Raw genomic sequence first — 23,474 nt, 5'->3', positions numbered from 1 at the left:
GTTTAAAACTAAGTACTATAGGTACTTTTTCTACGGTCTGTCAGTGCAAAAAAAAAAATAGAGGAAGAGGAAGAGCAGCACATGCTGTGGCAAAAAGAATCGCACAGCCAGTGTTCCTACTGTGTCACATACCGTGACTGTATATAAAAAATGACGACATGACAGCTGCCAAATGTGGAGCCAAAAGTGTCCAGTGTGACAGTAAAGGTTATGAATATGAAGGGACTATTAAAAAGTCAAGCCGGTTAAATAAATAACTGTTAAAATCTGTGACATTATGATTGATGGCTCAGATTGATTGTCGGCTGCTGGGACTTGTACCCACAGTGACTTTCTGCAGAAACTCAAGGGAGTTCAAAGGTTCACTATGGACAATGTGAAGTATTTTCAAGGATTTTTACAGTATCTCTGCACTAGAGATAATATTAAAGTGGAATTTTGTTTTCAGATTGGTGCAGTAACACACATTATAATCATTAAACACCCGCGTTGCCTTTTAGGATTTTGTTTCCTTAACTTCAAGTTGTATCCATTAAACAGTTTAATAAGAACAGGGAGTCAGGCAGCATCACATGCTATTCATGTTATTTTCAAAATGATAACCATTGAGTGGCCTCCTACCAAGCACCGCTCCCTGTTGCTCCAATGGCTGTATTTGTTTTGATTGCACTGTAATAAAGGGACTACCAATGGTCAGGTATAACACAGTCAATTTGTCTCACTCCTGGGGAGGGTGGGAGATATACAACCCTCTTTTCCAGGCACTCTCCCATTGAATTTGTGAAATGGGCCGTGCAGAATTGCATATATGAAAATACGGATTACTTATCAATTTCCTAGCGTGTCACAACTGCTGCAAAAAGTCATCACATCTCAGTGGGGAGGCAGAAGGGAGGACATCCTGTCTGTCATCGACAGTGTTTTTACAGTGTGCAACATATTAAACCAAAATAATGACTTAATTTTTAAAACATCACCATTCTATAAACAGACTCTCTGTGCTTGGGTTACACAATCCATAAAACAATTTTCTTATCACTATTTTTTAACAGAAATTACATTACTGTTTCATGTTACTAAAAATAAACGGTTGAAATAAGACTTTTTAACTAGACTGTCATAAAAAAATAGTATTTGTTTCTTTTGTTGTTTTTTTCTCTCCGTGGACCAAACTACTGGGAACATGGTGATGATATATAGTTATTTTTTTCTAAGATTTCTTTATATCTGCAACTTTAAAAAGTATACTTGAAGTTATTATTTTTGAATAATCTGTACATAATACTCATGTGAATAAATCAAGATCGTTAACAAGCTCCGAGAAAGATTGGGAACAATAAATTAAGGAGAGTCGTCTGCATAACTTTGCATATCAATGGAATTTGAATTTTGGTTGTAATTATAGCTTACAGCATTAAAGTATAATTACTCTATTTTCAGACTCGCTTTCAGTGTAAGTAGGGATTGAGTAGAATATAACTAATTAACTGTTAAACTTCTTTGGATTTGTTTTCATAATCTCGGTCTAGACACCCTTTGATGCCTACAGCTTCTTATAAAACAGTCACAACATCAAATGTTTCAAAGGCTTTCTGATACGACTCAACTTTTTTTTTACTGCATATTATTCTTTTGATGATCAACTCCTAGTGTAGCTAAATGTATCTTTGTGTTTTCAATATTGACTGGGAGGATATTCACAGTAATAATATAATGATAATAAAGATGTGACTTGAATAAAGAGGTGGGACAAGAGTATGTTGACATATAAGCTGGACAAATATTCGTTTACAAGCTGTCAATAATAAGATAGTGAACTATTGCACCCTTTTAAACGTACATTTTAACCTTCAAGGACCAGGGAAGAATAGCAGGCAGTGATACTACAGATGATCCACACATGGCTCTGTTACACCTGGTTTCACAAATGCCTCCACAGCTCGAGCAGCTAATTCAAGCTATTTTTTTTCTCTGGCCTTTTATTCTGCTCTTAAGGTTGGGACAATATCGTGGCTCATTGATGGCTTTTTCCGATATGGGAGGTAGAGTGACACAGAGAGCTCAGCGATTGTTGTTATTATTCAAATGTCTGTTTGCACAGCGCTGCAGCTGCAGCACAGGTGGGTTTTCGTAGATCAGGTCCAATCTGGACTCAGTCATATTTTACCTTCTGAGTGAAACAACCACTTTTCCTGCAGCAGACAGCTGTGTTGGCAAAGGTCAACGCGCCGCTCCTCTGCTGTCACCCTGTCATCAGATTACTGTCAAGCTCAACTACTGGACCTCACACTGAAAACAACTTTTATCCTTTGCAGGAAGTTTGTAGCCGTGATGCCAAAGAACGATGTTTCTCAAAGTCAAATATAAATTTAAAGGTAAGAAGGTTAAACAAACCACATCGGTCAAATGCAATGGGACTCATGGTGGATTCAGAATTGATATTTCATGATACTGGTTGATATATACAGTGCATATATATTAGTACTCTCTGCTCTTAGGTAAGGGTCAGTGGATCCATTTTCCATTTGTGTACTTGATAGGCACCATTGAATACACATGCAATAAATTGCTCTCCCAGAACTGAACATTTGATGGTGTTATAGCCTGTGTGGTGACCACACACTGGAACATTCATATTCTCTCTCAAATATTTGTCTATTTTCCATTTGCCAAGAGATTTCCTCTGCAAGCGATGACCTCCAGCAAACCTTTTGACTTTTGCCAGATCTGCCAGATGGCCAGGGTGTGTGGCATAAGGCTGTGTGTGTGTGTGTGTGTGTAAAAAATAAATAAATATATAAATAAGTACTTGGCATATGGTAAAATGCCACCAGTAGAATTTAGTAATACTTAACAGGCATCCTTTTAGTTTTGTTGGCCTAAAACATGTATTTATTTGACCATATGTTTGTTGCACTGTCCAGCAGATTGATGTTAGGAGGTTTACACGATCGAACATCACATTGGCAACATTGCCAAAAGCTTTGTGTGGTCTGTGAGTCGAAGGCTCATTAAATACACTAGATATATCCATTTATTTTAATGCAACACTGACAATATATTTCATTTAACTTAATACGATGAAAAAATGTGGAATGTGAGAAAACTACAATTTTTAATTTTAATTCACGTATACAGAGTAAGAGTTAAGATTTAAAAAAAAAACAACATTAAAGTAGCACTGTTCACCTAAAATGTGATTTGCACTTATTGCCTAAAACTACCAAAAATAGTTAGTGGAGTTTGGTATCTGTGAGTGAATATACAGTAAAGTTAAAGGAATCAATTGATTGGTAATAATGATATACTATTAATACTTTTGTTCAATGCAATCATGTTGCATTGGTGAGAGATCCAAGTGATCTTGTTCCAGTTTGGAAGAATTCAATATAACATGGAACGTGGCATGCATCTAAAAATGACATGCACAAGTGTGTATATAATATAAATACATAAAAAAAGAGAAAAATAGAGAATCAAAAAGAAAGAAAAATATTAGGGTATATGTCATCACTTTCGATCTGTTCGAAAGTAAAATAACTACTACAAGTCCTCCTGATCTGTGATTTGGCTTAGTTATTTCATTTCTTTTCAGCAGCAGCGGCAGGAGTAAAGCTCAGTGTAATTATTACAGTGGGAGTTGATGAAGCGTTCAACCAGAAACTCATAGGTGATGATGAATCGGCTTGAACTTTAGCGATGTTATCTCTGAGTTAATTCTGTCTGATTGTCTCCTCTTCACGATCTGATTAGTTCGACCTACTCCTCAACTTTGCTCTGTCCCTGTGTCCTCACATGTCCTGTCCATTAAAGTCAGTATATAATAACATTTAGCCAAAATCAAATTAAGTTAGTACGTGAACTTGTGGAATCGTCTCACAACGCACAACCAAATTAGTTTGTATGGTTATTGACTGCTGTGGTCCTCAACACTCATTATTCCATATGTGGTAACGGTCACATGACATAAACAGTATGGAGTGCAGCCAGACTGGTAATCAATGTAGCAGCAGATGCACATCAATCATTTTCCCATCATCACCGATTCCAACTCACTGTAATGTGTTCAGTGGATTCCGTCTGTGATAACATTTATCTTCCACCAAATCACCCCATCTCATCTCCTTCCTCTTTGTGCTCTCTCATTATCTGGCTAATTGATCCTGGAGTGTGGTGTGGGAACCACGTCAGATTCATCTGGTACTGATCATGTTCAATATTTATCACTCGGACTCAGAAGAAGATGAATAATTTACCAATGTGTTACTAGGCAAAAAACCTGCATGTGATCAGAATACAAAAGGATGCATTTTAATCTGGTTAAATCAACAAAACTTTGACTCCACCATAACTTGACTTAAGCGTGTTGATCAATGGAGCGGCCCCTCCACAAAGGCTGAGTCATTCCTGGGAAGTTGGCCTCCAACAGGCAAGCATGAGTGGTACCCAAAATTAGCATTCACTACTGCTTGGGATTGAACTGATCTCAGTGGAAGACAAGCACAAGCCACTGCCACCATGTGGCGCCGGCGCAGATCATATTCCATCTTAAAGACTGTGGCTGAAACTAAATTCCTTTACATGTAGATCAGGACAATACGGGAAAAAAATATTTCTTTCCTAAAGCAACCCAACCTGAAACTAGGGACGATGTAGAGTCAAATCGGATTATAGAACAACTACTCTGTCAAAACCTGCTCACGAGGAGATGGTAGTCACTCCTGAACAAAACAAATTTGTATAAAAATGTCACTACTGTATTTGATTCTCACTACAAACCTACCGTACTCACACCTCTGCTTTGGTAAGAAACTGGTCAGTGGTGCTTTTCAGGTTTCAAGTAAAATGCCCACAGTGACAGCAACTCACTCAGCTCAGCGCTATGATAATGTAATAATCTCAGGTTATTTGTACAGCACTGGCACATGGCAAAATACAGTCACCTTAAGTCAAGCACCATTTCATCTTTCCCCCCAGCGTCTCCCCTAATAGCCTTTGTGAACCAAGGCAAAGATGTGAGCGGTGGGAAAATGAACAAAACAAAGTGCAAGTGTGTTTTGAATGTGCAGTGACAATTCTGGCTGCTCCAATAATCCACTTTCTGCCGCCTCTGATGCCGACGCAAATTGCAGGATGCCAATTGTTCTCTCATCCCCTCCCTCTCCCTCTCTTTCCTTCACTCCCCTCTGTGCAGAAAAATAATTACACATTTATACAAAACCGATTTGGGATGGGTTTGTGGGGCGGAGGTGGGAAGAGGGAGTGAAAAGCCTGGCATGATTGCACATTAGTTGGCATAATTACACTTTCACTTGAGGATCTGTGTGTTCACCCCTCTGCAACACTCTGCAGTCTGTTGAATTTTGACAAACGGATTTTTTCGCCTTTTCATGGAACAAAAAATATGCTTGGTCTTTAATTAAAACATCACATTATCACATTTAACCCTTGGGACAATTAAATTCTTGTTCTTTTCAGTCTTTAGCTGCTAACGAGGCTAATGGAATATGTTGTTTTTTTTAATGTCAACAACAATGTTTGCTAATTGCTGAAAAATTGTTGTGCTTTTTAACAGCGCACACAATTAGAACAGTAATGAAAAGTAATTAAGACTAAGAAACTATGAGACTTGGATTTTCAGCGCAGAACATTTTAGTGGAAACAAAAACCACTTTAGAACCTCACATTTATCTTTATCAAATTCCACATGCTTTTAGTGAAGCTCTTTCTTTTCTTTTATCACAACCAAGGTGTCAAATCTAACAAATCCCTTTTGGGGGCGTTATTCGGAGCTGGTTAAATCTGCCCCTTTCAACTGGGAAATCACAGCAGGAGAGCTGTCCAGCAGCTAGTGGTCAGAGGTAATGCTCAGTGAAGAGAACACTGTGGGAGAATGGATTGTTTCCTCAGCATTAAAAGCCCTAATGGACACAGAGAAACCAGCTTTGATGTCACATCTGTAAAAAGTGGGATAAAAAGCAGAGCCACGGACACAGGCAGAGGAAAGAGAGACGGATATTCACTGAGATGACAGACACAGGGCGGAGACATTGGCGGTAGAGAGGACAGAGACATATATTCATGATCATTTGGAACATCTCTAAAAGTATGACCTTCCCTCTTCAGTTGGTTGTGTCACCTTTTATCACAAGGAAAAAAAAGAAATCAAACCTGATCATATGATATTAATGAGATCTTTCTCTATTGAAAGATGAAGTAAATGCATTTATTTCACAGACACAGCAGCGATGTAGTCAGTCGCTTTGAAGCCCAGGAAATAGTGTGAAAAGTTCGATTTTTGCAGCTAACGTAAAGTTGTGAGGATTTATTTTTGTGAACTTGTACGAAAATGTATTCCATGTAACTAGCCAATATTTCTATGATGACAAAGCCTGAGTACTAGGGGTATACAAAAATATCGATAAACTGAAATCTCGTTTCACGATACTGTATCGATATTCTACAGCACTGTAGTGATTTCATTAACAATTAATATGCAAATCATTTTAGTTTATCTTCTCTAGCGAGTACAAATCCCTCTGTTCCAATTGTATTAACCTGATGTTAAGCATGTAACAGCATTTTGTGTATATTGCAGTGTATTGCAATATATCGTACCGTGATCAGTATCGTACCATCAGATTCTTGCCAGTACACACCTCCACTGAGTACATAAAAAAAGTGAATTGTGCTCAAAATGCCAGCTGGAAATTCAGTATCTTAACTGCGGCAACATAAAATGAGTTTACAGTATGAGATCACTGTTTCAGCCCCAATACGATCAATGTGCGTATGTTAATATTAAAAGCTAATAAAGACCAGAGATTGGGCCAGTGAACCACTGACATTCTTACCCAAAGTGAGATAAAAAAAAAAGAAACTTTTCGAGTTCTTCCAAACATGATGTCATATTTCACCTTAAAAGCAGAAATATGAGTTTGACAGTGGAGAACAAAAACAAAAAAAAACTTTTCTCATATTACCTGACAAGGTTTTGACATTTAATTAGACTGAATACAAGATATTAAAAGGATCGTGCTCTGCCAATTAGTATGAGGTGGGTGTATTTTTTTTCCTTCATCTTTTTTCTTCTTTTTTCACCTCTAATATGTGATGCAACCACATCATTTTATTTGACCTAAACTCAAAAGTCAAGCCCCTTAACAAAAACCCATTCAAGTTGTACAGAAATATATCTGTTTTGGGTTTTTTTTGACTCTGAAGATGAAGACGACTGTTGCATCACTTTCACCACCAGCACACACCCTAAGACGTTGGCAGTGTTGTGTTGGATGTGTCATTCTTAATTCATATCACCTGTCAAGCTCCTGGTGCTGTATTGTGACAGGTGCGAAGAAACTTCATTTACTGAGGAAGAAATTGTTTCTCAAGTGACTTATAATGAATATTCTGCTCTCATCTACATCTGTTCACCACACATATATTCACTTAGGCAGATGTTTGGCTGGTGACCACCTGCACATGCTATTTTCCCATGAAAACAGATGAAAAACTGGTGATGCTGAAAATTGAAAGCCCGGAGGAAACGGCTCGATGACGCTTTATCTCATCAATACGAACGCTCCCGTGTCGTTGTGCAGCTTTAGAGGGAAATATTAGACAAACAAAACATTTTTACTGTTGTCTTTGCATTTCCAGATCCTCCCACCCCCCCAGGATGTGCTTCATATCCACAGACAGTTTGATGGTAAACCTTAAACTGCACTGGGAAAAGAAGGCTCTAAACACACCACTGGGATGACACACGCTGAAGTGTGTGACAATTTTATTAGACACACTTTTCAATCCAACGCTATGGTAATACCAGGAAATGTATGTAGAACAGTGTTGTTTTTGTTTTCACCCTGAAGCAAAATTTGAAAATAAAACTAAATAAATCCTTTTATATCATCCTCTCTGAATTTTTCTCCCCCAGAGGCTAATAGAATAAACAGTATGTGTTTTTGCAAATATGAGGACTATCCAAAGATTACATTACTGGACAAATGTTAGTCGACTCACTAACATAAGGTATAGCTTGTACTTATATATTATGATATGGAGTATGTTCAAGGATTCAAATTGATGCTGTTGCTTCATATATTGAGGATTTAATGTTTTGAATGGGCGTATTTAACGTTGTACTTGTGACTGAACCTATTTTTATTGCAAAATATTAAAACTATGTATTTTAATAATACAGTGTATAAAACATATTTTAAAAAAAGGCAGCGTTTCCATTTTGATGACCATAATATAATTTAATGACTGCAGATGGTCTGTGGTCTGCTCTCCGTGAGAAATTCCCTTCATTTTCTAACTCATAACTAGTCAATTTTACATAATTACCAATGACTTAGAACAACAATGTGTTTATGTTTGGTTTGGACCTGGGTCTGATGCCTGGGAAGGCACTTTTGTCTCCAGATCCTCTTAGTTTCCTGACCTGGTGAGAGTGATGAAGCATGAAGATGACGCTGCTAAGACTTAATGACATGGGAATGTGTAGGGTTTCAATATCAGCAGTGTGGAGAACTGAAGCAGAGAGAAGGACTTTTAAAAAGACGGTCATGTGACAAACAACAAATGACAGTGATGCATTATTGCTTTAAGTTTGCACAGCAATAAAAAAGTGTGGAGGTGAACTTTGAATCAAATTCATTATTAGGCAGAAAAAAAGTAATTCATAGATCACAGCTAATAATCTGGTCTTTAGTAATTTTGCTGAATAAACAGAGGGAGAATATTGCAAAAAAAGAGAGGGAAATATTTAAAAAAAATCAGGATGTTTGAAGAACACTGTCAGGAATTTTACATGGTGCAGTTTGCAGTTCATTTGTACAAGTCTACTCTGAATAACTTTAGCAACACCAATTTTCATTACCTCAAGAAAATCTGGAAAATGACTCAGAATCAAAACACCACAATTCTGAAACTAAAACCTGTTTAAATGAATGATTTAATTCAATTTGTTTATTTTTGTTTTATTTAAAATATAGACGGTAAAGTTCTCTGACCAACAGACCAACATCCTGCAACAGCGTATTTCTACGGCAGCCTGTATGGACAAAATATCCAGGCTCCAGACTAAACAACAACAAAACTTTTGTAACTCTGTAACTGATTCTTCTCATGTATTTGATCAACATCTAACTTCCAAATTTCAATGCCTTTGAACACTCACTGGTGTGAACCACACTACAACAATGGGCCACGATCCCCCTGCACGACTCTCTTTACTCCTCTCTTCCAGTCGACCTGCTCTGTCCATGCTACGTTGTCTCCCGCTCATTGCTGCATTGATCTTGACAGCCTTCTGACAGACACAAGTTCTATCAGAGCTTATCAGACTCCGACTGGCTGCTCGTCTGATCTGCTCTGACCTTGGAGTTGCCTGTCTCACTTGCAAACACCCCAGTGGTCACGCTACTTTGGTCTTAATCTGTTTATTCTTCCTTTTATGGTTCTTAGATTCACTACAAACTGCAGCCAGTCTCAGAACATCTCAGTCTGGTTGTTCTTTACAGACCAATGCAGACTATCTGGTAAACACCAATCAGAAGAGACTCTACTGTGAAAGAAATTTGATTTAAACAAAAATATTGACTTAATAGAGATGAAAAAAAAAAACGTTTTTTTGATATAGTATTTCTGGGCTTTGTACTTAATGTCTAAGGAATTACTGTCAGACTCATTATTATCAGCTCCAAAGAACACTGCATTCATGTAGCTTCTAACACTTAGTTCTTTCAGGTTCTTCCGTGTGACCTGGGGCCAATCCCAGCAGCCCAAAGGTGAGGACAGATGTCACCCTGGACAGTTGACTAGTTCATGACATGATTACAAAATAACAAAGCAGCCATTTACACCTATATTATTTACAGTGTCCCTTTTACAATTTTAGCAATTTCCAAAATGCGGATGAGCCCACCTGCAGGGGATTCGGGTATGTTGTAGGAGCCCCAGAAAAGCAAAGGACAAAGTGGTCAAAGTGGGAAAAAACTGTTTAAGATTTTTTTATTTTTTATTTTGTAAAAACAGTGGAAATGTGGAAATTGGGTTGAATTTTTGACGTAGTCGCGTGAAGCCAGACAATAGACCTACAGGTAATAACTTCTTGGCAAAAGGCGAAAGCACCAACAACTCTTACATACTGTGCTTTAGTAATCATAAAATCTAAAAACTAACCCACTTCCATTCTCTATTAGAATAGGATTTGAATTCTTAGATGTATTTCATTTCTAATTTCTATAACGCAATTGACCTGCAGTATATTAAATGTTTACTTCCCAGCATGAACACCTAGTTTTCATCATCATTAAATGACAGCGGCCTTTTTTTACTGTAATTTAAACTAACATTCCACCAAAAGTGCATCAAATCCGCCTCTAAAACATGTTTTTAAGTATATTTATTTTAAATGCACACTGACACAAAAGTTAATGAATTCTTAAATTTGTGCCATTTGTACAAGCCTTGTAAAAGAAGTGAATTTTCAGCCTTTAAACGCTGCTGATACAATCTGTGTTTTTGTCCTTCCTGTTTGCAGCTGCTGAATAACGCAGCGATCACCTGATAAATTATGGTCATTTTCACAATGTCTCCAAATTAATGAGGTAGCGCCATTATTAATGGATAACCCCGTAGCTCACTGCTCAGTTCACCACCCAACAGGAAGGACACAGGTTTCTACAAAAAAATCTAACCTTTGGTGGTATGTTAATTCTAGATGAGTGTGTTTACACCTGCAGGTCAAGAAGGTTAATGCTGGACAAAACCCATAGGGAATAATGAGGTGAATATATTAACACATACAGTCAATGCAACCCAGAGCATGGACAGACATTGGATACATTTCACTGGATGATGCTTTCAGTGTCAGTTGTGCTGTCAGAGACAACATTTGGTCTTTAAATATTATTCTACTCACAGCTAACTGAATTTTAAACATTTATGATTGATTAAAATTGTCTTAAAAAAATTACAATAATCCGTTTTTTTTACATGTTGAGGCTCTTTAAATGGACCAAGAACTCATTTGTTTTGTTCAGTGTTGTTTTAAATGATCTTCTCCAAATGTTGTGATTAGAATGAGAATAATAAACCTTTCTATTGTCTTATCTTTACTAATTTTATCATGTAATTTCACATTGTAACCTATGTATTCTATTGTATCTCCTCTCCTTATACATATAATAGTATTCAAAAATCACAACCATTGACCTGAATGAAATAGAAAAGAAAAATGACATGATGATAAGTAAGATACAACAGAGGATGATGGTTTTAGGGGCAGATTTACCATCAGTGAAACAATTTGTATTTTAAAAAGAAAATTCTGATTTTAATGTGTTTATGAAGATAATCTTTGAGTGTTTCCTCTGGAAATTTCATTTTAATTGACTTAAAATAAAGGATTTATTAAGTCTTTTTTACATCTTTACTTGTCATTTTATCTTATCACTTTTATAATTTTATTTCACCGCATTCCATTGAATAGAATCACGTCATTTCCTATTGTACCTTAACTCAAATGATCTCATCTATCCTGATGTGCAGAATGATCTACAGATTCTTACCATTTCGTTAAGGATCGTGTTTGTTGGTTAAACTGTTTAACATTTTTCTACTGCATCATTCAAAGTACACCAGCTTTTTAGTGAAGCCTCTTTTTTTTGTCTTTTTTTCATCCACATCATTCTTTACTCTGCCTGGTTATATTTTTGACAACAATGTAAAGACAACTGACATTCCCCAAATAGCCACTGCGCATCCTAAAATCTGTGCTGTGTCTGACTAAGAAGATTTGTGATAAAAATTCACATCAGAATGTGAAGCCGACTGTGAATAACAAAGAACGGCTGACGATGAAAGACCGAGCGGGAGAGAGGGAAAGACAAACAACAGGTTGAGAATAGAAATTGTTTTACTGAAGGATGTCTTTGTGTGTGTGTATGTGTGTACGTGCGTGTGCGTATGAATGTGTGATGCATAATCACATATTACAGAGGTTTTGCTTATGCAGCACTCCTTTAATTCTTCAAAAACATGAAAAGGCCTGAAGAATAACTGGAATAAACTGGAGGTTTCTTTTCAACGCCCAAAAGAAAAGAATACTTTAAATTGTTTTGTTTGACCTGGAAAAAACAGAATGATGGAAAAATGAAACTAATTATACAATACTTCCTAATCAACAGGGGGAGCTGTTGCAGAGTTAGCCCCTGCTGACATCAGACACACCATGCAGACCTTATGTTCCAAATCCATCTGTCTGCACTGGGATACAAACCTGTAACTGTTTTACTGGAGGCAATTTAACCACTACACCAGCAGGGGGCATGTTGCTTTGTTCTAAAGCATCAAATTTCATCATTTTTTTCCATTAAGTCTGCCCTGTTTGTTTAATCTCTACAGGCACTATTAAAATAAAGAGACATGAACTCCTGCGACAGGCCGTTCTTGTGAATATTTTCGTTTCCACTGTCCCTTGTTAAGCTCAACTAATGCGGCTGCAGCGGAAGCTTCTTATGCAAATGTGGCATCATGAGATATCCGTCCCCATAACCTGAAACCATCTCAAGCAGTGAGTTAAATATATATTTTTCCAGAGTATAATTTGATGTGGCTACAAAGCCTTAATGTATTTCAGTCCTCCAAGCATGATCGATACAAATGTATACATTGTGGCACAAAGATGAAGGACTTCTCAGACCATGGAACAAAATAAAAAGTGTCAAAACAGCCCATGGCCCTGACTCTAAATACACTGAAACACAACGTGCTGTCAAACGTTAGAAAATACGGCCTGCAGGAAAATGACGTACAGTAGATAACCAGGGAATTTAATCAGTCACAAAATGTGCTGAGTTTGATTCAGGGCCCGAGGTCTTTATTAAAAAATGAGACTGAGTAAACTTAAACTTTTTCGACAGCGCGAGGCCGTGGGATCACTCTGTTTGCAGACAAATCCCACTGCAAGTCCAGGCTCGGCTTAATGAACACTGAATGTAAATTTGTATAAGTCAGTAAATGTGAAGTGGAAAGTCACAGGAGGAACAAAGAGGCACTGCGTTCAGTCATCTTTACCCACAGAGAACTTTCTTCCATCTTCTGAGCAGTATTATCATTTTAAAGAGCCCCACTGCCAGGCACTCTTTGACTTCAGTTGAGAATTACGAGGAGAAATGGAAAGGGAAAGGGAAGAAAAGCTGTTGGACAGAGGAGGGATACAGTGGAGGTGAGCGAAAAGACAAGTGACTGAGTGAGTACAGCAGCCTGCAGACAAACCTGGTGGCTGTAATAGTGTCTGCTGCTGGAGTGATAACTTACACAGAACCTCCAGTCTGTTGATCCACTGCCAGGCCTGGCCATTTGTCAGAGCTGACTTTAAATTCCCAGTGGCCATCACACTGGCCGTGTGCAGCTTCGTACAGCTGGATCACTCCTGGCAGGACCAATCATTACAGGCAACCCGGCTCCTGTTAATGGCCAGTTGGTGGTGAGGTAGCTGTGTCCACATCTGTGGAAAATGAGCAGAAATGTATGCAAAATATTGGAGTTTTTGTCCAAACATCTACTCACGCAAACGCTTCGAAAACACATTTCATTTGTACAGAATATTCTAGGTAATAATGGGAGTTCTTCATGGGGTTATTCTGAGTAATTTATGAGAGTTCTATCTTTTTTTTTATTCAAAGAGTGAAAATTTGTAATTCAAAACCATGTAGACTTGCCACATTTCTCTTTGAACTGCACTCCTTCACAGATGGAAGGAGATCTATTCGTGCTACACTTGAATGGCTCTATGTGTGAGTTTCAGTGAATTAGATTTGCAGTCCTAAGTGTGTGTGTGTGTGTGTGTGTGTGTGTGTGTGTGTGTGTGCGTGTGTGTGACCAGACACAGACTTCAGTTTTATGCAAAACAAGCCAGAATATATGTATCTATGGTGGGGCAGGAAAGTTTAGGTGGGCAGTGAAGAACAATTTAGTCTATTGTAATGACGAGGTAATAATCTTAGTTCCTCTTCTAATCATGGGCCATAAAGGATTATTTTCCAGGAGCCATTAAAATGTCAAGCTTCCTTCCACAGATCAGTCTGATTTCTTTAATTAAGCTGTCCAGAGGATAGTGATGGACCGTCCAGCCGACTGCCGTGCTGTATAAGTTCACTTTGTGCTCCGTCCATCAGGGTTTAGGAGATGCTGGTTGAAAGCCTTATTTATAGATGCTGTCAGTCTTAAACAACATTGGATGGTCATCTGAGTCCAGACGAAGCTGAACAGATGCACTAAGGCATCCATAAGATCAGTCACTGATCCTTAACTAAAGGTAATATGAGTCTGTAGAGACAATAAATAACAAATTATATTTAATGAAAACTCCTTAAATCCCATCATGTGGAGCTGCTTATTCCTGACTCAGCGAAATAAACCAATGGCAGACATGTTTTTATTGTCTTTGAGGCACCGGGGTTGTTTAGTTTTAGATATTGTGGAGCAGTAGGTTTGATTTACATGAATGCCTATTTTCTTCATTAGTCACTTCAAGTCTGTGGGCAAAATTAAATGACGAGGAAATGTATGTGCATTGGATAAAATGCATACATGTGCATAAAAACTTGGTACATGCTTTTACATACTTTCTATGGGTAAAATATTACTGAGATCCAATCCTTATTTTTGGAATCTAAAAATATTCCCTTGTTCACACCTGCACACTGAATCTGCTGATCACTGGGTCTCTGTACAACCTTACAGGAAACCTTATAATGATAGTAATACAATATTTTAAAAAAATGTACAGAAATGTTTATAGGTAACAAAAATAATTTGAAATGTATATTTTGTTAAATTAAGCTGTCACCCACTCCTCACCCCAGGAAACTTCATTGGGCTATAACTTACATTTTTTAATACATACATTTACAATACAAACAAAAGTAATGGTCACTGCAAATATCTACGCCAAGGTGCACTACTAGTGGTCTTCAGAAAGTGGTCACGAAAAACAAAACAAATTCTTAAGGTCAACCTTTTTTCCTCCTGTGAGCCCTTCATGGCCATAAAGAACACCCCCTAATTGGCTAATGCATGGATATTATCTTTTAAATACCAAATTCCCTTCCTGTTAAAACTGAAGTCCAACACATCCAACAAAGTTACTGATCTTTAACGTTTACCGAACATTTAGGAGAGAAAAGTATTTTGAGTTGGGATCTACTTCAAACCAAATGGCGTTCTCGCTAAAGCATAATTTCACAGCCAAAAAAGAAATACATTTCAGTGAGGCTAGATCTGCAAAATTGCATCATTGCCACAAATGTATATTCACTGAAAGATTTAACCATCCCAATCATGAAGCCAAAAAAACTGGATTGTTGTGTCACTGAATCGATATTTCCATTAAAAGCTTGGCCTCACTTGGCAAACCAGCCCAAGAAAAATCAATCAAAAATTCATGCTCAGCCTGAGAGACTTGCAACTTCTTAAAACAAATATGGCTCGTCGTGGTTATACACAGGCTCCATCTGTTTTCTCTTGTGCAGACTTTCTCGTCCTCATGAATTAATGGCTCCATCACGTGAAGTATTGCTGTTTATTTACATCGGCAGCGATGTGTTAAATGTTTAACATCTAACTTTAGCTTTCGGCTCCTTCTGCGTGTTGGATCTAGACTCTGTAAACACTTCATCCTACATACTATGCAAATATGTCATACTCTCCATGAAAATCAGACCGACAGAGAAAACTCTCACATATCACCCAACGATGAGACTGGAATTTAAAAATGATTTTTAATTATTATACCACCAAGTGGCTGTGTATATACAACACATTAAATATTAAATATGTTCATCAAACTCTTTGCTTTGCATAGATCAACTCAATACCAAAACTTTTGTTGAATAATGTGATGAGCAGTCTCCGTGAAGTAGCTCAGCGTCACCCACAGCCTGGGAGCCAACTGACGTCTGATGCGCTAAGGCATAAAACACTGTCCCAGGTATAATTTAAATCTCATCAATAACACAAAGCCATGCAGGCGCATCGCCTAAAAGCCAATAACTGATGCCAGCACACCACAGATGTGTGCACTGAATGAATGAATAGCCACGGATGCTGTGACTGAGTTTCTCCTTGTTTCTGGTCCGGGCGCTGGAAGCAACGAGGAGCAGCTCTAATGGATGGACTCTTCACAGTAGAATGGAGATGGAGGAGCTGGGAGAGGTTAGTGCGTTTCGGTTGTCTAATAGAGAGAACAAAGCCGTAGAGATGGAAAATGTTTGCCACCTTTATAAGGAGGGATTGGATGTGTCTTTTACAGTAATGATAAATGCTGCTCTTAAGTGTTAGGGACCGTGGGCTGAAGGAGAAGAGATGAAAATTGGTATGGAGTGGAGGTGTGGCAACCAGATTAAATGAAATAATCAATCAACATCCCCTTCCTCCTCTGGTCAGTGTACTGCAGTATGAACAGATGAGAGAGCTGGTTCCTTTTCAAGGGTTTTTTTTCATACATCAGCAGACTTTGTCAGTAGAACAGACCAGGTGATTTAAACTCCCTGTCAGTATTTTTAATGGAATAAAATGAACAGAAAATGTCTTGGCGACTTGAGCAATTAACAAATTAAAATGAATAAGCAATGTTATTTTTAATGAAGGATTGTAACATTATTAATTTACCATTAACAAGCTTTGTTGTACATCAGTCTTTGACCTGAGCGTGCAGACCAAAAATTTGTATTTTATATATTTCTATTCCAGAAAATACCATATTCAAGATTACATGTGATAATTGGCTCCTTAAAAACTGTTTTAAACATTATGTCTTATAAGAGGTTTTCATGCACTATAAAAATCCCACTGTATTCAGTGCCTTTGTTTTGCTTCCTGTCAAATATCTAGAAACATCTAAAAATTGGACCGCAACACTAGTAGAGTAGGTTTCAGGCGATGCACCTCTGGATAATCTCACAAACAAACAACTTTAGGGCACGTCTAAAATGCAAAATTAGCAATCCAATGCACCTCTAATAATAATAATAATCTCAGAAGAATCTAACAAACAACTTTAGGGCACGTCTAAAAAGGGTCCTTGGTAAACTCTGGATGTGGAAGGAAAAGTCAACTGGGAGCAACTGCAACTACTGCAAAGAAAAAAAAACATGGAGGAAGGAGCCTTCTTACTTCCTATTTGGACATGTGTATAAGTGGAAAAAGTTAACCTTTGAGTTAAGGTTTTTAGTTTCAGGTTTTGCAATAAAACAGTATATATGTTTTTTGTTAACTATCTGGACAAAGTGATTGACAGTGTTAAAAAATTCCATTGAAGGCTTGCTTTTCATTTAATTAATAGTGTATATTTATTTAGTGGTGTATGCACTGCATGTTATAGCACATACATTTTGTTTTTGTTGTTGGCCTGTGAAAAAAAGGATTTACATATTCTTACATTTTCTTTACAGTTTCTCATCAGTTTATAATATTAACCCTTGGTTGATCTGGATTCAATGTTGACGTAAAACTAAATTTTGTTTCCATATGAAATTCTACATTACAAATCTGGAGAGAAAGGAAAACATACACAATTTCTAACAATGTTTTAATAAATATTAAGGTGGGCCCATGACTTCGTCCCAATTTTTAATTTTTTGCCCACTGTGATTTTGAATTTGACACCCCGGCTTCAACTTTCTTGGCGTATATTGATTTACTCTTTCTTGAGTTTTTCTATTCATCCATCATGCATGCAGGAAACAAAAGTAGACAATGGATTGTGTATTTAAACTGCATTTAAATTAATGCATTTTGCTACCGCTGTGCATACTGATAGCATTGACTTCTATAAAGCAAAAGATTTTTTACACTCTTGTTAATATGCAAATCACATGCAAGGACAACACACTCATTGCTACATACAGTATTTATGTTCTGTTGTGCTGGCTCTAGCATGTAAACATTTAATGAATAATGGCAAATATTAATGCTGTTAAAAAAACAAACAAAAAAAAACAAGGACATTTTCCCTCCTGTAAAAAACACATTTGTTGGTTAGGGTTGATATTTAAATCACAGACTAACATATAATCTCTTTTGAAATATTCTCTCCCCTCACTCCTCTACACACTCATACTTCCTGTGAGAACATTTTCTTCAGAGAACACTTCAAATACATGCAGTGTTAAAGTGCTGTTAAAAAGCACATTTACATACCCCAAAGCAACACAGCCCACTACAAGATTATGGGGGCAGTTAATTTACATTTTTTTATTGATTTTTTCTATTTTAACGACTTTACTGAGCCTCTCACAACCAACTTCACATCTTGTTTTGGGCAAAATGCAGTTAAAGTCAAATTTGACCATGAGTGATTAAAAGGCTGTCTGTGCATGTGTGTGTCTTAATAACTGGGTTTGAAACCAGATACTTAAAGTGCGGACTGAAGTCTTATTATCCATCCGCAATTTGTTCAACACAGATAATGACCAGCAAAATAATCTGCATAACATTAGAGTACATTAGTCAGAATTTGTGGGGCATTTTAAGATGCTCCACGTTGTTCTGCACAGAATCAGGGGTCCATTATTGTTCAATTAAAAAGCAGCCAAATTTGGCCAAATAAGGAGAATTTCACATCAACCAGCTGGTAACTCCTTGTTAAAGACTAAAATATGCTAAATAGGAAATCTGTTCTGTTTCATTTTTGTTATTATCTCAACTCATCTCTAGGTACAGTACAGCAGCAGTAGATAATGCAAGCACTTTAAACAAACGTAATGGTCAACAGAAGGCATTGGCATAAATCATAATAGTATTAAGTGAGAATGGTTCAATACTAGCCACATTTCCACATCCACGGATTTACAACCCCAAACCAAACTATCACATACCCTAGGTATACGACTTCACCTACTCAAGTATTGGAAACTGAACTTTCTACATTAAGGGTAAGCTGCCTCCTTAATAACATACATAACAATATACAATTCTGGGGGATAATATTATAATATTATTTTTGTGCTGGTGTAGCAACAACTTATGATTAGTATTCATAATTCACCATCTACCTCTTAATCCTTTTCAGGGTTGGGGTGGCCCAATCACACCGCAGTTCAGACAGTAAGCTAGTCCATCACATAGAGAACAATAAACTTTGTTAATTAGCAGATGATACAAAGTATAATATTTCTAATCCTGATATGTTTATTTTTTAAAACCCAACATGTTTTTCTATCCCATGTTCTACATAACTGCATTCTAAAATGTCCTGTCAGCATGTGCTGGTGTAGGTGCTGGTCTGCAAACAGGCTATCTCCTGACCTAATCCACTCTGCTAAAGGGAATTAAGTTAAATTCCTTATTTATTTTCTATTTCTTCAATAACTCAGCCCGAGTTTTCAAATCAGTCGACTCTCCTCTGCTTTTCAGAAGATGACAAGATTCATCTGTCTTGCTTGACTGGGCTGTTGGATTAAAATTGCCGTGCAGCTTCCATCTAATACCTGACGGTATCAGTGGAATTATAAAGGATGGGTGTAGCTCCACATCTCCCGAGTTTGCTTCTGATGCCAGGAGAATCACAAAAGCCTGTTGTGGTGTGTTTGTCTCCCCAAGATAATTCCGAGTACTTTCTGTCAAACTCTTTCCTCTGCATGCTTGATGTGTTCCAGGAAAAGCGTACGCTCACATAAAGAACATGTTCTAACTCTATAAGCTCTCCTTATATACGCTGCAGATGTGAAATAATTAATACATTCATTTCACACAGCACAAGGACATGTATTCATGAGGGCTTTGTGTCCAATTTAATATCTGTCCCGCATTTTTCTGCTTTGTGCATCAATCTTTATGCTCAAAAGTTTGATGTTTTGAGCGCACTCTTCCTAGACGTCACGGTCAGGCAAGAACTTATCTCACTCATGCACTTGATTAGAGGAACAAATTAAATTTGCACTCTTAGCTTGAAGCATTGATTCCCTTTTGACCTGTTCTCCAAGTCTGTTGCGGTGGTTTTTGACAGATATTATTTCTGTAATTAAAAGTTATGCCTCGAAGATCTGAGGTGGTTTCTGTCGAATTGGGAGTTTAACAGGTAGCTATGCCACCGTGAAGGAGCCACAAACAAATCAACAGATGTTTTCTTTCTTGTTAACAGGAGTAATTCAAGTACTTGATAAGATCTTGGCTAAGATAAAAATGACAAAAAAAAAACAAAAACACTATTTTTGTCCATGAAACCATAGGGACATTGTACATTGGATTAACACTGAGATCTATCTGTTATTAGAGCATTGTTGAAATGGAAGGTACTATTGACCTTGCAAGTAGTAGAACAGACGTAGACTAAATATAGTTTAACCCTCGAATGTAAGAAGCACAAGCTTGCTACATTACATTTGGTCAACACTGAAAATACCCTGCTGAGTGGGATGTGCTATTAGCCAATTTTGACATGTTGAATTTTGGAGTCTGTCATTATGCAGTATGCTGTGACCGGTTTCTTAAATTGACCAAAATTTTAAAAAGTCACGCCTGAAGCCATTTTTGGCAGCCTAAATGAATCTGATCACATCGCACTCTTTGTGAAACTGTCAGCACACTGTTCAAAACAGGAAAGACAAAAACCCTAATCCAATAAGGATTTTTAATTTAATTTAATGCACAAGGCAATTGTTTCTTAAACAAATAAACCATTTGACAGTTGTCATTTCCAGTCTCATCCCATGTTCCTCTCTGGTCTCAAATTTCCACCAGCCATTTGTAAACACAATTATTCCTGCTTGCCAGAGAAAACAATAGCCTCTCTGCAAATCTCTGGCTGTTCTTCATGGCAGCGTAGGCGTAAATGCAGGGCTGGAATTTTCAGCCAATGAGGTATCTGTTAACATTTACCAAAATATCTGGCACTTAGGAGACAATTTTTTTTTTACCTAGCAGAAACCACGTATTCTGGGATGAAAGAATGTTAAGTGAAGGGATTTAGTGTATTAAAGACAGTGTTCCCAGGATGATTTTTACAGCTCAAAGTCAAACTTTTGGATGTTATTATTGGACGATCTGTGAATTTTCTCTGTCGACCGCAAATAATCACTCAAGGTCTGCCTCCCTGAATGATGCGATTTTAAAAATGCATAGACAGCCTGCTTCTTTATGCATCCATAAAACTGTCTTGCATTCGTCAGCCGTCACTGCCACATCAGCTGTGAGGGATGGATAATCTTTTAAGACCCTATATTAGTACTGGACTCCCTATAAATCAGAATTTGCAGCCCACTCCCAAATCAATATACAGTGTTGGAGTCTATTGTCATTGTGCTGTTGCAGTACTCAACCAGATTTGTCATATAATATACATGTTTTAGGTTGTATTGTTTTTTGTGTGTATGCTATTTGGAGTCATATACTGTATTATTAAACTTCTGGTAAACTGCCCTGTGCCGTTATTATTATTATTATTATTATTATTATTATTATTATTATTAATAACAATAGTAGCAGGAATAGTAGTAGCAGTAGTTGTAGTAGCACCAGAGGAAAAAATTTGGAAATGATCAACTGACCACAAATTCAAAACTACAAATTGACAAACTCACATAATTTTTAATAATATAAGCACTTGGAAAAAAGGACAAAAATGTTTTCCCTCAGTCCATTAAGTAGAAGGCTAGTTTCTCTTAAGTCTTGTCACCACCAGTACGGTAGGTTGCTTGGCAACTACAGAAGACTTCAGGAAGAACGACACTGAAGATGAAACGGATAAATTAAATGAGACATATCTTGTTAATCTCTGGTCTTTATGGGTGTTTTTCGGCACAATTAAAGTTGTCGATAGCAGCCATCCCTTCGTCCCTTTTGGTGGTTTTAAGAATTTAAATAAGTAATATCCTGGGGGTTAATTCTTGCCAGAGAGATAATTGTGGTAGTAATAACAATCAGCCCTGTTTATGAGCCTGTGATCAAAGTGTAATTCATGCTCATGAAAAGAAAGTGAAGCTTCATTATTCTTATGAATTGATGATGGAAACATAACTTTGCCTTTTCAACTAATTTTCACACTAGTTTGCACTTTGGAATAAAAATACATGAAGCACTGGTGACACAAGATATTGTTGATTTGAAGGAGAGATGGTCTGGCATTTTTTTTTTCTGGTAAAAAGTAACAATATCATCAAATGCAAATGATTATAGTCATCAACATGATCATCAAGATTTTTCTCACTCATATGGAATGATTCATTTACACTCAGGCAGTGTCAAGTTATCCCTTCAACTTTATTTCCATGAAGTCTTTGTGGATCAACAGAATCCACTCAGATTCCAGCTGCCTGTGTTCCCCGCTGCCTGTCTCTGGTTGGTTAATCTGCCTCAGTGAGCCGTGTTTTTTTAGAAAATTCTGCAAAAGCTAAATCCCAGTTCTGATGAGAAACCAAGCGAAGTGGGTTGAACATTCAGCGCTGCAGCATATTCCGTACTTCAAATGTGATACTTGGCAGCAGGGCAAGACTCAAAATACCTTAACCTCGCAGAACAATAAGAGTGGAATATTGAGTTTGGCCCCAGTACAAATTCAACCTTGTTTTTTCAACCTTTTTTTTTTTTTTTTTTTTTTTTACAGCTTTAGATAATGCTCATTGATCTGTGAAATTATGAGCTACCATTAGAAAGGCCTGCCACACAGTTCCGACTGTGTGAACTTTCAATCACTCTGCTGCAAACCTGAAGCCCAAACGGTAATTTACATTACAATGTACCACCATTGATTTAGATGGAGAGGTTTGTTAGGAGATTCACATCTACTGTGGACGCCCTCAGGTCTATTGTGGGTATTGTTATGATTAAAAATGCCAAGGAAATTTGATCTCAGGAGGCTGTAAATACCAGCAGTCGACGCATGCCAATAGCACAAGCATACAAAATTAAATCTTAAATGCATATTGACTGATACGACTGATCAAAGCAGGACTTCATCCATTTATAATGTAAGGCAGATGTCACTGCTGGGAATGTGAGCTGCATAAAGTTCCTGTGGAAGTAACTGGAAAATGTTCCTCACTGTCTGACTTTGAAAACAGCACCTGAATAATTGTCTTGGGCACGGAATACAGCAGAGAATTATTTTCCGAGAATAAATGGATGTTCTATGGAATGCTTTAGGGAAATATTAGTGACAACAGACGGAACTGGAGTTAGTTTATAAGAAATGTTCAGTGATCCAAATAAAAAGCTGCATCGTTAACCCGATTAGCATTTGTCCTTGGTGTCTGAGCTCCACTGCACCACGTGGCAAACAGATTTTCAGTGTCCCTGAATGTTTCCCAGCTCACTTATTGTCCTGAATACTGCCTTTAAGACTGATATTGGCTTTGCATCCTCACAGCTACCATACTGTCAGCAATTCTAGTAATTATTCTTATTCAAAAACACTTTAACAACAACAACAAACTACATTCTGTTTGATAAACATGCACCTGCCC

At 37.4% G+C, this 23,474-nt stretch overlaps 1 protein-coding gene and 1 long non-coding RNA gene across 2 annotated transcripts in view; both read right to left on the bottom strand.

Moving 5' to 3' along the window:
- LOC103399890 (1-phosphatidylinositol 4,5-bisphosphate phosphodiesterase gamma-1-like) overlaps positions 1-23,474 on the bottom strand; it is a 784,699-nt gene that overhangs the window by 42,737 nt on the left and 718,488 nt on the right.
- Positions 1-23,474, bottom strand: part of LOC103399885 (uncharacterized) — a 42,920-nt gene that overhangs the window by 10,689 nt on the left and 8,757 nt on the right. The window contains exon 3 of the long non-coding RNA XR_523722.2: positions 13,330-13,519. This is a non-coding gene — a long non-coding RNA (uncharacterized LOC103399885). The remainder of the gene's footprint in view (positions 1-13,329; positions 13,520-23,474) is intronic.

Source organism: Cynoglossus semilaevis, chromosome 2, assembly GCF_000523025.1.
Source record: "Cynoglossus semilaevis isolate Cse_v1.0 chromosome 2, Cse_v1.0, whole genome shotgun sequence".
Classification (NCBI taxonomy): domain Eukaryota; kingdom Metazoa; phylum Chordata; class Actinopteri; order Pleuronectiformes; family Cynoglossidae; genus Cynoglossus; species Cynoglossus semilaevis.
The sequence above is the reverse complement of the archived record's forward strand: the minus strand, read 5'-3'. Positions and strand labels throughout refer to the sequence as shown.